Source organism: Pinus tabuliformis, chromosome 9 (assembly GCF_031772625.1).
Source record: "Pinus tabuliformis cultivar Carrire ecotype Pingquan chromosome 9, CPIR1, whole genome shotgun sequence".
Taxonomy (NCBI): domain Eukaryota; kingdom Viridiplantae; phylum Streptophyta; class Pinopsida; order Pinales; family Pinaceae; genus Pinus; species Pinus tabuliformis.
The window spans coordinates 1,882,344,363-1,882,359,014 of NC_142307.1; positions in this window are offsets into that span (position 1 = coordinate 1,882,344,363).

Consider the following 14,652-nt stretch of genomic DNA (forward strand, 5'->3'; position numbering starts at 1 on the left):
TGTAGAGCAATGTTTGAACCACCAAAGCATAATTCTTGATTTGTGGTACCTCTCAAATACCTAAGAATCCACTTCACCGCCATCCAATGTTCTTTTCCTAGATTGTTCATATACCTGCTTACAACTCCCACTGCATGTGCAATATCAGGCCTTGTGTAGACCATTCCATACATTAAGCATCCAACTACTGATGCATATGGAACTTTAGACATATGAGCCATTTCTTCTTGAGTCTTGGGACATTCCTCCTTACATAATTTTAAATGGCTAGCCAAAGGTATACTAACTGGTTTTTCATTCTGCATATTAAACCTTTTCAACACCTTTTCTATCTACTCACTTTGATACAATGTTAGTTTGCGATTCTTCATGTCTCTAGTTATTCTCATGCTGAGGATTTGTTTTGCAGCACCCAAATCCTTCATTGCAATTGAGTTTGCCAATTTTCTTTTGAGCATATTTATTTCCTGCATGTTAGAACCTGCAACAAGCATTTCATCTACATGCAAAACAATATAATATAGTTGCCATCATTTTTCCTTTTGAGATAAACACAATGATAAGAGTGACATCTAGTATAACCTTGTTCAGACATAAACCTGTCAAATTTTAGATACCATTGCTTTGGAACCTGTTTTAAGCCATACAAGCTCTTTTTCAACGTGCACACTAGTTTCTCCTTCCCTTTTACCTCATATCCTTATGGCTGCTGCATATATATCTCTTCCTCCAAATCCCCATGGAGAAAGGTTGTCTTTACATCTAACTGCTCAAAATGCAAATCTTTAGCTACTACTAGACTTAAAATAGTTCTAATTGAAGTCATTTTAACAACAGGATAAAATATCTCATCAAAGTCTATGCCCTTTTTCTGTGCAAACCCTTTCACCATAAGTCTAGATTTATACCTTTTTCTACCTCCATCTTCTTTCTTAAACTTGTAAACCCATTTATTCTACAATGTTGTTTTATCTACAGGAAACCTAACTAAGTCCCAAGCCTGGTTATGTGCTAAGGAGTCCACCTCTTCTTTCCTGGCTTGCTCCCACTTCTTCCTGGTTTCTACTTGCACTGCTTCTTCATAACATTCTGGTTCACTAGAATCAATCAACAATACATAATATAATGAAGGAGAGTATCGCTCAGGGGGTCTACTTATCCTGGTAGATCTTCTAAAACAACTTTCAGGTGTTTGAGGTGCTTGTTGTTGCTGTGGTTGTTGTTCTATCTGTTGATCATTATGATTTTCAGGCACCATCACTTTTTCTATGATCTCATCAAACACTGCGTATTCTCTGTTTTCTTTTTCCTATTTCTTTTCCTGCAGCTGATCCTTATACAAAACCTTTTCATTGAATATGATATCTCTACTCCTAATGATTTTGTGTTTTTCATAATCATAAAAGTGATAACCAAAATCATTAACACCATATCCAATAAAGGTACATTTCTTTGATTTTGCCTCAAGCTTTGTTCTATTTTCTTTATTAATGTGGACAAAGGCTTCACAACCAAAAGTCTTTAAAAAAGAGTAGTTTACCTTTTTACCTGTCCATGCCTCCTCTAGAATACCACCATCCAAGGAACTTGAAGGCCCTCTTTTTATTAGATAAAAAGCAGTATCTACAGCATCTGCCCAAAATTGTAAAGGCAATCCTACATGCAATCTCATGCACCTTGCACTCTCCATGATTGTCCTGTTCATCCTTTCTAACACATCATTTTCTTGTGGTGTTCCTGGAACTGTCTTCTCTCTACGAATTCCATTCTATGAACAATACCTATCAAACTCTTTGCTGCAATAGTCACCTCCATTGTCTAATCTGAGACACTTCAATCTTTTTCTTGTCTCATTTTCAACCAAATATTTCCATTTCTTGAAAGTATCAAATACATCAGATATATTTCGAATACAATAAATCAAAGTTTTTTTGGTTGAATCATCAATAAAAGTAACATGATAACGAGAGCCACCAAGAGATGATACCTGAGCAGGTCCTCATACATCTGTATGTACAAGCTCTAATTTTTCACTCTTCTTTTCTTTCCCAACTCTAAGGAATCTGACTCTCTTCTGTTTTCCATAAACACAGTTCTCACAGAATTTTAAATCAACATGCTTCAAACCTGGCAACAAATTTCTTCAGTGAAGAATCTGCATCCCCTTCTCACTCATGTGCCTGAGCCTATGATGCCACAATTTTGTATCTTCTCCTGTAGAAGTTAAAGAATTAACATAATTAGAAATACCATTGCATAAATGCAATGTACCAACCTTTCCTCCTTTCACTATTACCAAGGATCCTTTAGTGACCTTCTAGGTTTTATCTGTGAAAGTAGTTACACAACCTTCACCTCCCAACTTCCCTGTTGGAATCCGATTTTTATTCAGATCTGGAACATGCCTTACCTCCTTCAATAGCCACTGATTTCCATTTTTCTGTTTTATGAAAACTGTACCCATTCTAATGATTTTATAGGTTTTATCATCACCCAATCAAACCTATCCAAAATCTCCTTGAACATAATCATAAAATTGTTTCCTATCAAGTGTGGCATGCAATGAGGCCCCTGAATCTACCACCTAGGCATCAATAATATTTTCTAATGAAATAATCAAAGCATCTTGCAACACATCACCCGTTACATTCACTTCATGATTATTTTCTTGCTACGCATCTCCTTCTCTTCCCTTTCGAGACTTGTAGTCTTTCTTCAGGTGTCCTTTCTTCCTGCATTTCTAGCACACTATCTCCGATGTGGACTTGGATATACCTTTTCTTGACTTACTGTGATATCCAGGGCTCTTTCCTCTTTCCATTTTTCTTCCCCTAGTCTCTGCAGTCAAAGCATTACCTGATGTCTCACTGGAGCTTTTCCATCACATTCCCTCGCTAAGGATTGCACTGACAACATCATCAAACTTTAAAGTACTAGATCTAGAGACAGAGTTACTAATGGCCATGACTAAACCATTCCAATATTCTGGAAATGAGCACAGAAATAACAGAGCCCTAACTTCATCATCAAAAGTTACCCCTGCAGAACTTAACTGACTGGTAACTGTATTAAACTCAGTTAAATGATCAGCAACAGATCCACCTTCTAACATCTTCATATTAAATAAACGCTTCATAAGAAATACCTTATTTGAGGCTGAGGGTTTTTCATATAGTTTGGCCAATGTTGACATTAAACCCTCTGTTGTTGTTTCCTTTGAAATATTAAATGCTAACGACGCCGCTAGGCACAGCCGTATTGTTCCAAGTGCTTTTCTGTCGAGAATATCCCATTCTGTGTCTGTCATACTCATCAACTTCTTTGTCTTTCCACTCAATGGTTGGTACAGATCTCTCTGGTACAAATAATCTTCCATCTGCATCTTCCACGGCTGGTAGTTTTGGCCGTTAAATTTTTCGACCCTAAACCTACCAGCTTCAACCATTGCTCCCACTCAAACCAGGAACCCTTCTATCCTACAAATTTATCAGCCAAATAGACCTTCGACTCTGATACCAGTGGTTAGGAAATTATATATTACAGAGGAATGGAACACATAAAATATTGCAGAAATATAAACACAAAGAACGCATAAAACAAGAGAGACACAAATATATGTGGTTCACCCAGTTTGGGCTATGTCCACGGAGAAACAACTAGTCCTTCCTATTATATTATCCAGCAAACTAAAGAGATACAACCTACAACAGATCCGATGTAATTCCCTCTTCACTCTCAATCTCCTCTCTCTTCCTCACTCAGAATACAGATATCCATAGACGCAATAAAATTCACTGATATATAGCGAGGGGTTGCCTTCTAGGGCAAAAAACCCTAAATTAAACATAAATTCTACCGTCAGATCTCCACCTAATGAATGGCCTAGATTGACTATGAAATTACAACATTTTACGAGGCAATTTTACATATATTCTTAGCTTCGGGGGCGCTTCCCCCAATCCCCCTGCTAGGACTCCAAGATAATCTCCTTTTTAGGAACTCTTCCTCAGCCATGATGAATACCATTTAGATTAAGAGGAGATGTCTGGAAGTGTTGTACCTCAACATTGTAAGTGGGTTAAGCTACTTCCTTGTGTGGGTTTGGAAATGGTGGTACATGTAGTTGAGTGGGAGTGGATCTTTGTGATGGATGTGGTTGAGGTTGTGGTTGTGGTGGATGTGGATGGTATGGATAACATGGAGTTGGGTATGGAGGATATTGAGGAGAATATTGAGGATATTATGGATTGCTCCCACAAGTTCCTTGCCAACCTTGTTGCCAAGATTGGTTTTGGGGTTGAGATGACAAGTGTTGCTAAGGAAAGAGTGTATTCTAATTACTTTGACATGGATGTGCATAAGACTAAAATCTTGAATTAAGTTCTTGCATCATATCAGGTTGCTTAGGCTTCCATGGTATTCTTTGAGCTGCATAACATAGATGTTTTGGTGACTGATTTTCTCCATTGTACTTTTGGTAAACTTCCTTCAACCTCGGTAACGATGGGAAATATTTAATAGAATGTGATTCTGCATGGACAATACAAATATCAACATATTATTTTTCTCATATTGCATTCTTAACATTTCTACATGTTTTCTTAGATTGCTAAGAATTTATGTTTTAAAGTTATCATGAAAATTTCCAAGTTTAGCTTGACTTACCAAACTTGATGCTGATTTACTTACTCTTTTCCTTCCTCTTGATATGCATTTGCATGCTTCACAAATTTCTTCAAATGATAAATGGTATACATCACCTTTACTTAGGATACCGAGGAGATCAATCCAGTCATCCCTAATTGTTTTAAGTAAGATGGTTTTTAGTGATTCAGATCCTAAGTGATGTAAATTTTCCCTCTTAACATTATACATGAACCTCTCTATTAGATCATAAAGGCTCTCATATTATTTTTGAGTCATTCTAAATATTTCTTCTTTAAGATCATGATATTTATATTTTTCTATAAATATATTTTGCATATCATTCCATGATCTTATTGAATTAGTCTCTAAGTTCATGAACCATTTAAGAGCTCCATCCTTCAATGTTGACGGAAACAATATCAATTTTTGAGTGTTTAGTAAGTAACCATAATATCTACAAAGGATTTCAAATTCCAAGAGAAATGTTTCCGTATCCTCTAACGTCATACCATGAAAGTTGGGAAGGAAATATGAAGGGATGTTATTCATATGGACACTTATATCGGTATCTTGAATTGAAAATCCAAGTGTAGCTTCCTCATTATCATCATCTCCATCCATTTCTTCTAACTTCTCTTCCACCTCTTCTTCTTCTACCAGCAAAAGTGGATGGTGATGTGGCCCTTACTACACCTGATGATCAAATTGGGGGGTTTTGTGTTGGAGAAGTATATTTTTTTAAAATGTTTTGAATAAGAATGCTAATGCAATGCAATTGTTCTATTTTTGAAATGAAATATGCCTAATGAAATTTTTTTGTTGATGCATAAAGTAAAAGAAATGAATCAAATATGGAAGAAAACAATGCATACTTTAACACCTCCCTGATAGTGGCACCAAAAAATTATGAGCCCCAGTATTGCAACAAGAATGTTGCAACTCCCAAGGCTACCAGCTTAAATGATCAACCTGGGGTTTGTACAAACTTAAGAGGTGTTGGCACTGGAGACATACAATGTGTCCTTATTTCATTGATCTGATGCAATGAAGTGAATATCATGAAATAAAAAACTAACCTAATTAAAAAATTGGAAACATTAGTCTACTTGGAGTATGTAAATTAACACTCTAATTTCATAATGTGGAATGTTATTTTGAAAAAGGAAATTTGATTTTTTCAACAATAATGCTTGTAGTTGAAACTTTAAGAAAGCATGAATTCAAGAATAAAGTATAATCTACTTTGCATTGATGAATCACCCTTCTTATCACTATGTTCAAGGAAAATTAGCTTCATTTACAGAATCCATGTACATTTCATAAGAAAACATTCATTGTTATTTGAATGTGGAAATTTGTCTTCTAATTCTGATTGTCGATGTGTGCTTATAGTGAAGGAAAGGGGGGTCTAGAGTGGTATTTGGTCTTCCTCAATCATGGATTCAGAGCCTAGCGGTCATGATTCAATCCTAAGAGACAAGAATGAATCTTTTGGAACAAATCTTGTCAATTTTACATGTGCTACAAGGGGTGCTACAAGAGGCGTTGTTTTTCTACAAGAGCGAGATAACTTACTGAATGCCCAAGGAAATCAAATTAAAATGGGATGGAATTTTTTTTTATTAATTAGGATGTCATAGGACTCCATTTCAAGTGGAATCACTCCAAAATACCCCTACTAACCCTTGCTAAAAATAACAGAAAATTACCACTCCAAAAACTAGAAATTCAAGAACTAGTGAGCTAGTTAACCTACTAAATTCCTAACCTAATAAAGTGAAAATTCTATGGGGTAAATTTTGTTACTAAATTGAATTTTTTTATAACCCAACGCAAGTGGAACAAATCAAATTAATCTCATTAACACGTTCTAAAAAATAGAAGAAAATTACTACTATTTTGCTACAAGGGACTGCCATAAATTCTAGACTTGTGAACTAGTAAACCAATCCAAGTATCTCAATGATGAATATGAATTTTTAAAGCTATTATACAGAGGCATCATGATTGTGACTCTATAAATAACTTACAAAACAATTCACTTCAATAATTTAACCAATATGACCTACAACAACAAAAGCATGAATAGTAAATGAAAAAAATAAGAGATGCAAGTGAAAAAGACATTCAAAGGAAACTCCTAGGATAGCCAAGCCCAAGGAAACTCAGAGCTTGACGAAGGAAACCAAGCATTAGAAGCTAAAAAAGGAGCTAAACTTCATTATTTTAATAAATCCAAGTACATGCCTACTAGAAATGAAAGTGGAGTTGCTAAATAACATGTTTTCGCCACAAGAAGACTAAGAAATGCATTCCTCTAAAGGAAAATTTGAATTGATACTTACAAAAATTGATGGGGAAGCATTCTCCTTGAAAGGAGGAATATTTCTCCTCCAAAATCCCTCAAATAGTGGATTTGGTTCCCAACACTAGGAATCTGCATTAAATGACAAGGAACACATTCCTAGATTTTCTAAATCACTGGAGCTCCATAATTTGTCAATAATTTCATGATATTTTATTCATTTATTATCTAATATTGATCCTCCTATAGCAGGGAGAAAGTCCCTATATTATCTCCTCCTCTAAATCTTCATAATCTACCCAATATTCTACAAAAATAAGACATATTAGGCAAACATATGAAATTATCTCTAAACCTTCCTAATGAACACATTAAAGTTAAAAATATGTCATCTAATGAAAAAAAAGAGGTTTATAATGAAAAAAAGAGGTTTAATGTACTGAAGAAGGTCAAATGGGCCTTAATTTATGTCTAATTTAGAGACCCACCACTTTTATTGATAAAGAATATATCATGTACTCATCATCCTATTACAGCAACTAATGAATTGACCTCCCCACTCTTGACACTGGACTCAAAGACATAACCCACACTGGGTGAACTCTGTTATCAACTTGCGTTTGTTCTTTAATTTGATGGTTTCCTTTATGTTTCCTCTCCTTTAAAGTATGCATATGCCATTTATTCATACTTGTTCACATTCAATTCTGATAACATCACAAAATTAGAATATCTTGGTTCATTCCAGTAGCTGAGACAATCCAGATCAAGTTTAGTATCAGAGAAAGTATTCTTACTGACGCGAATTGTGAGTGTGAATGATAACCAGAGATTGAGCATGCTACAAGGAAATAAAATGGAGGATCATAGAGATATCTACGAGGCCTTCTACAGGATGGAAATCATCGTAGATACTAGATATAATGTATGCATGTTATGAGAAGAAAGTGGCAAAAGAGGAACAAGTGAAAGGGAGAACATAGAACAATGCTCCATCTCTATCTTTCGGTGAATTTTCTTCTTCTTCATATTCTTCCTATCATTCAAATGAGGAGAATTAGAGCCTTCAAACATAGAATGCTGAATTGAGAAGACTTCTACAAGAAGCAGAAGAGGAGTATAAATTACATCTTCAATTACAGACCATGGAAGAGGCCTTGGAAAAGATAAAGTGCAACAAAGTCTTAGTGAAGCAATCATCACCTGATTCAAAATCAATAACTAAGGTAAACAATGTTGATAGTTCTTTAGTTTCCATATCACATGATGCTATTTCTATTGGAATCCTTGAGGTACCCATTTCAGGATTGGGGTACACTAAAGGAGACCACTTGAAGGCAGCAGAATAAAGGGGTTCTTTAAGCAAAGAATCTAAGCTATTTCCCAAATCATAAAGGAAAGAGAATGATGGCTTCCCTTGACAATACACATTGCAGAGAAAGAGTTAAGGTAAGCTCTCATTGCCAAGCATGTACCAAATACAACCAAGCGAGGTATAAAAAGTCTTAGTATGCTAATGTTCCTTTTAATTACAACCAAATTGCTAATCATGAGAAAAAATCATGGCATAGAAAACCATGTAGTTTTTGTGGCTTCTATAACCATGTTGTTTCCGAGTGTTGGAAAAGGATGGCAAAAAGAAAGAGGACAAGACATGAAAGGCATTCTCCACATTAGGGAAGGGAGAGGGTTGAACAAATCTAGAGGAAGAATACTTCTTTTAGTCATTGCAATGAAGGTGGACACCATAGAGGCACATGTTGGGAGCTCTATTGAGAACAATGTCTCAAGAAAGAAAACGTTCTTGTGCAAGAACCAGTCAATGAAGCTTTTCGACAAGAGAAACAACTCCAGAATGATAACCCATTCACTTTGATGAGTGAGAGATGGTTTCATTAGAGATAATAGCTTGTCATGGCCACATTTTTTAAATCACATGTTTTGAAATGATTGTAAAAGTGATGAATTGTTTTCCATCACTTATGAATGCAAAATGATGATGTTATTTGCCTCTTTGTTGATAACTGGGGTATTGGTTTACGTTATGAGTCTGATGTAAACTTGAAAAAAGAGTGTGTTATAAACTCTTGGCAAGTATGGGGGATTTTTTCTTGGGTCATGTTTTGTATTGTAAAGAACATGTATTTTGCAAATATGTACTACAGGTTTGCATAGAATACATGTGTTAGTTTATCACTTATGGCTCTGAAGTACAAAGGTGAAAGAGAAGGAAGTGTGACATGTTAGGGAAATTTTTGTGTTGATAAGGGAGTACAACATATTGCAGATTGTGTTCATGCTTTTGGAGGACCAAAATATCTGTAGTGGGGAGGAATGATCCTAGTGGCTCCAAGAAGAAAGGTGGCTTTGGAAAAGTTAAAAAAAAAATAGATTCCTTGGATTATACTGAAACCAATATCATACCAAATGGCTCGTCGCAATCTTTCCAATGGTGTAGACGAAACCTCAATCTGACTTTGTATGCAAAAGTTATGGCTAGTTAACGTTTTCTTCAACCAGGACCCATGGGATAAATTTAGCAGAGCGCTAACTAAATTTGGAGGCTCTACAAATTTAGAGGCCCGCTAAATTTGGTAGCGAATAACTAGGCTATAAATTGGCACTTCACGGTGACATTTTCTGGCAACCAGAAAGGCCAAAATTGTCACCTATTTAATTTTTCTAGTGACCCTAAAAATCCTTTGATGGTATTTTGGCCATTATGTTATATATATATATATAGTAATTATGGCTTGGTGGGCCACCAACACCACCAAACCTCCATGTCTCATTACATATATATAATATATATATTTCAAAAAACAAACATGGGCAGGTCGCCATTGGCAGACCCGCCACCCAATCGTCATATAACACCGACTATATTTGAATAGGGTTGATGAGAATCGAACCTGCCCAACCAAAATGACTGGCTTGCCAATGAGTGACCCTCCATATTACCACATAAAATAAACAATTCCCCATTTATAATTAAACTCTGCCAAAGGTTAATGGGGGAGGCCCGCGGGTTTGATCACAGGACCGTCGCCCTCCCAATTTGATTGCCAACTAGCATGTCAAGTAGTCGGACATTGTAAAGTTTTCCACCTAGATATTATAAAAAAACTATTTTTCCATTTGAATAGTGGAGAGTGGAACCTATCACAAGCATAGAGGATGAGGCATAGAAACCTGACGTAAGGAATCATGAGGAATGTTGGAAATTCCTAGGGGTCCGAATTTTGACAGCGTCAGAAATATGCCAATTTTATACTCAGATTACTCAAAATTTTGCTAGGAGTGTGATGGTGCAGATGATTTTATGATATGAGAAACATATTTTCTAGAGATAGAAGATTGAGGGTGGAACACTAAAGATGGAATGTTGATGCAGAAATCTACATGGAATCGGAAAGATTCCCTGGAGGCCTGAAAATGATAGTTTCAGAACCAGGCCAACTTAATACTTATTTTTCTCATTTTTTCACAAGGAAAGTGATGGTGTGATCAATTTCTTGATCTAAGTAGCTGAATTTTAGTTAACCCATAGAAGATAATATTTGAAGAATCTTTGAGATTCCCGGGGAGCCCAGATTTGGCTGAGACACAAGGGGGTTGCGTTTATACTCAGATTACTTGATTTTTCATAGGGAAAAAAATGGAACATATTCTTTCTCCATCTGAGTAGATGTTTCTTTGGTCATCCCAAGACTTGGAGGTATAAGATGCATTATTTCCATGTGTCCATTTGATTTCTTTTTAGAAGATAATTTGATTTTTAGATCCATGTATGCTACTTTTTGAGAGGATCCTTGTATCCCATTTTATGTGAGAGACTGTTACTTTGTCATGTTAAAGGAGAACTTGTATGGCTGAGAGTTATTATAGAAGAACGTCTTGTTGAGAGACATGCCACTCTAGTAAAAGGGGTTCTTCCTTGTATTGACAAACAATATATCATGTACTCATCATCATCTTTCAACAACTAATGAAGCAACCTCCTCACTCTTGACAACGGGCCCAGAGATGTAACCCACACTGGGTGAACTCTGTTATCAACTTGCGTGTGTTCTTTGATTTGATGGTTGCCTTTATGTTTCCTCTCCTTTAAAGTATGCACATGTGGTTTATTCACACTCATTCACATGTAATTATGCTAGCATCACAGAAGTAAAAGATCTTGGTTAATTCTAGTAGCTGAGAGAATATGGATCAAGCCTTGACCATTGAAGTGAGAATATTTGGGAGTATAGTACCTTCTTAAGTAGATTTGTTAGCTATCTTTCCTGAGTATAGTTTGATCCTTCATTCTTTTTTTGAGTCTTGCTTCCTCTTACAACATTGGAATAGCTTTTTGTACCTGATTCAAAAGATTTCATACGATCTAATGTTTCACCATTTTGATTGATATTGTATCCAAGACCTGTATTGATTAGTGGAGAACACTGAACTTTAATGATTTCCTCTAAAGTTTTATATCCTTTAGCAAATCTAATATTTAGAGCCTTTGTTTTCTCAAGTTCCTTTCTTAGACCCACAATTTCAAATTCTAGGTTTTCATAATGCTTTTCCTTTTCTTGGACTTGTTTCTTCAAAGTTTCTTCTACTAATTTAGCCTCTTGTAGACAAATCTTTAGCTGGGTTATTTCTTCAACAAGATTATTTTCTTTATACATACTAATTTCCTTTTCTTGATTCTTTTTTATGACCTTGAGTTTATCAGTTTATTCTATAGCATCCATAAAGTCATCATTATCATCAGACTCATCTGCACATTGTTCTTCAAATGCCATTAGTAATTGAAATTCTTGATTTGATTCGTCAACCTCATTATTGGAAGAATACTCATTGTCTTCATGTGTATAAAAACATTTCTTTCTAGTAAAACCTATTTTGACATTCTTCTTTAAAACATTCTTTCCCTTTTCATGATTTTCTTTATAAGGACACTTAGGAGCATAATGACCCAATCTTCCATAAGAAAAACATTTGAAGGTAAGTTTACCTTTGGACCTACTAGTTCCTACTTGCAGTTTTTTCACAATTTTTTCTTCTTCCTCACATGAATGTAGCTTGTATCTTTAGACTCTTCCATTTTTTCCCTTTGTTTGTGGCTTTGAATGATGTTTCTCCAACACCTGATGTATCCCCTTTTCTCATCTCATAAGCTGTCAAGATCCCATGGAGTTGTTCAATAGTAAGATTCTTCAAATCCTATATTTCTTCAATGGCACACACTTTAGAGTCAAGACCTTTCATTATCTTAACAATATCATCTACTCTAAGGAAAGAAATTGCAATGCTTTCATCATCATGCATTCTAAGAGAACCATACTAAATTATATATTATTGAAGTTTATCATTTTTTACATTGAAGTCACCTTCATAGCTTTGAACAAGCTATTAAATATTGCCTTTGCAATGCTCAGCTACATGAATTTCACAAACTCAGATTCATCCAATCCTCCCAAGACAACATTTACTGCCTTTGCATTGTTCTCATATTGTTTCTTTCTTGCATCATCTGTGGGAATGGAGGCTAGATATTGATATCCACCTTCAACAACTTCCCATATATCAACTCCTAGTGCCTACAAATATGATATCATTTTGGCATTACAAAACATAGAGTTAGTTCCATTAAACAAAGGTGGCTTGGTGCAAAATACTCCCTCTTGGCTGCTAATCTTGATAAATCTCCCTTTAAGCAATCAAGCTTCTTCTTAGGGACCTGCTTTGATACCAATTAATAAGAAAAATATTTAGGGGGGGGGGGGGAGGGGTGAATCAGTATTTTTTATTTCACTTAATATTCAATTTTAAATTCATAATTTTGTACATGATTGTTACTCAAGAAACTTCCGTGTATACATGACTTCAATGAATGCAAATTGTGTATATCCAGATAACTGATTTCTCATGAGTTTCATCAGATGTTTAAATTTAACCAGTGAATCATTATTTCATTGTCCATTTATTAAGCAATAACTATGTGCAGCATGAGAATATAAACCACAACACATGAGAAACACATCAATGACATATGGACACTGATATTTTAGGAGGAAACCCAATGTGGGAGAAAACCACCGTTGCTGTCATCTTTGTCTTCTTTCTTATTATAGAAAGAAATGCTTCATTACATGATGTACTAGTGTCAACTCTTACCAACATGTAGGCTCCTACCTCTTGGAGGCTACATCCTCCACTTGTCTTCCAACATCTACTGGAAAGGAGCTACAACCCCCTAACCTCGTTTACTGGCTCCTACCAGAAGGTAGCTCCTACCCCTTCATTGAAGGCTACAACCCTCAATAATTTGTGGACCATGTTTCATAATATTTGACATTGGATCCACCTATCAATCAATCATGAAAATGTGTAGGCCACCTTTCATCAAAATTTCACAATGGACCCACGCTAGCTATAATACAAAAATGAATCACAAAATCGTAATATAATCACTGAATCACCATTGAATACCAATCACCAATAAACTGAATCACTAAAGCAACTGAATCATCGAACCAATCACAAAATACCAATCAACCAATAACTGATAAAATAACTTGACCAATAAATCATTCAATCTAATATCCAACCATTCACTCATTAATCACACTGTTAGATACCAAATAATTATTATAGAAGCAATGTCTAGTCATTGTAAACCCTAATAAAATTGACTTCAATATGTATACATGATTGTTCTAAAGCAAACTCGCGTATATATGCACTCCCTTTGCATAGAACCTAAGTACAGATCTCAAGTCACTGAATACTGAATACAAACCAATTGAATCACTAAACCACTAAATAATTGAGTAAAAATTCTGAATCACTGTAGCATCCAATCACAAATATCAATATTGAATCATTGAATACCAAATCACAAGTCTGCAGTATTATCACTGATAAACATACCAAGCCACAACCAAATCAATCAAATCCACACTATTACATACAAACCATTCTGATTAAGACATCATTGATGAACAACAACAAATAAAAAAAATTAATCAATTTCTATCACCAAGCAACATTTCAAACCCTAGAATATATATGCAACTTCAATTAACCAAATCTATGTGTATATGTGCTTACCATGCATAAAACTCATGTATATATTTCAACATACTGAATACCAAAAACCAAATCAGGAAGCAATCTACAAAAATTATCTTAGAATATATACACGACCACTGTGAGGTATATCTACATATGTATGCAATTATCCAAAACCAAAACTACATACAAATCTTTAAATTACTGAAACAAAACTTCACGGAAAATCACATGTCAAGACCATATCTATGTGCACATACTGTCAAAGGCTACAAATATATATTTAGGATCATAATTCTACCATAATTACTGATCTTGCATAGTTAGTCATTCAAACATTCTAAAATAAGCTAATCAATCAAGCATATATTCATTACAACATCTAATCTTTTAGATCTAAACCTTCTCCTCACTCCCTTGTGCACATTTGTTCCAAATCAAATCACACATGAATAATTCATTACATTCCACACATAGCTCCTTGATCTCCTTCTCCTTATATAGCTTTTTTCCTTGCCAATACCATAGGAAAATGCCTTGGTAATGTTGTTGGTACTCATTTGACAGGTTCAAATAGACATTGTCGTCACAATACTATAGGCAATTAATATGGTAATGGGCCCTGATATCTAGTT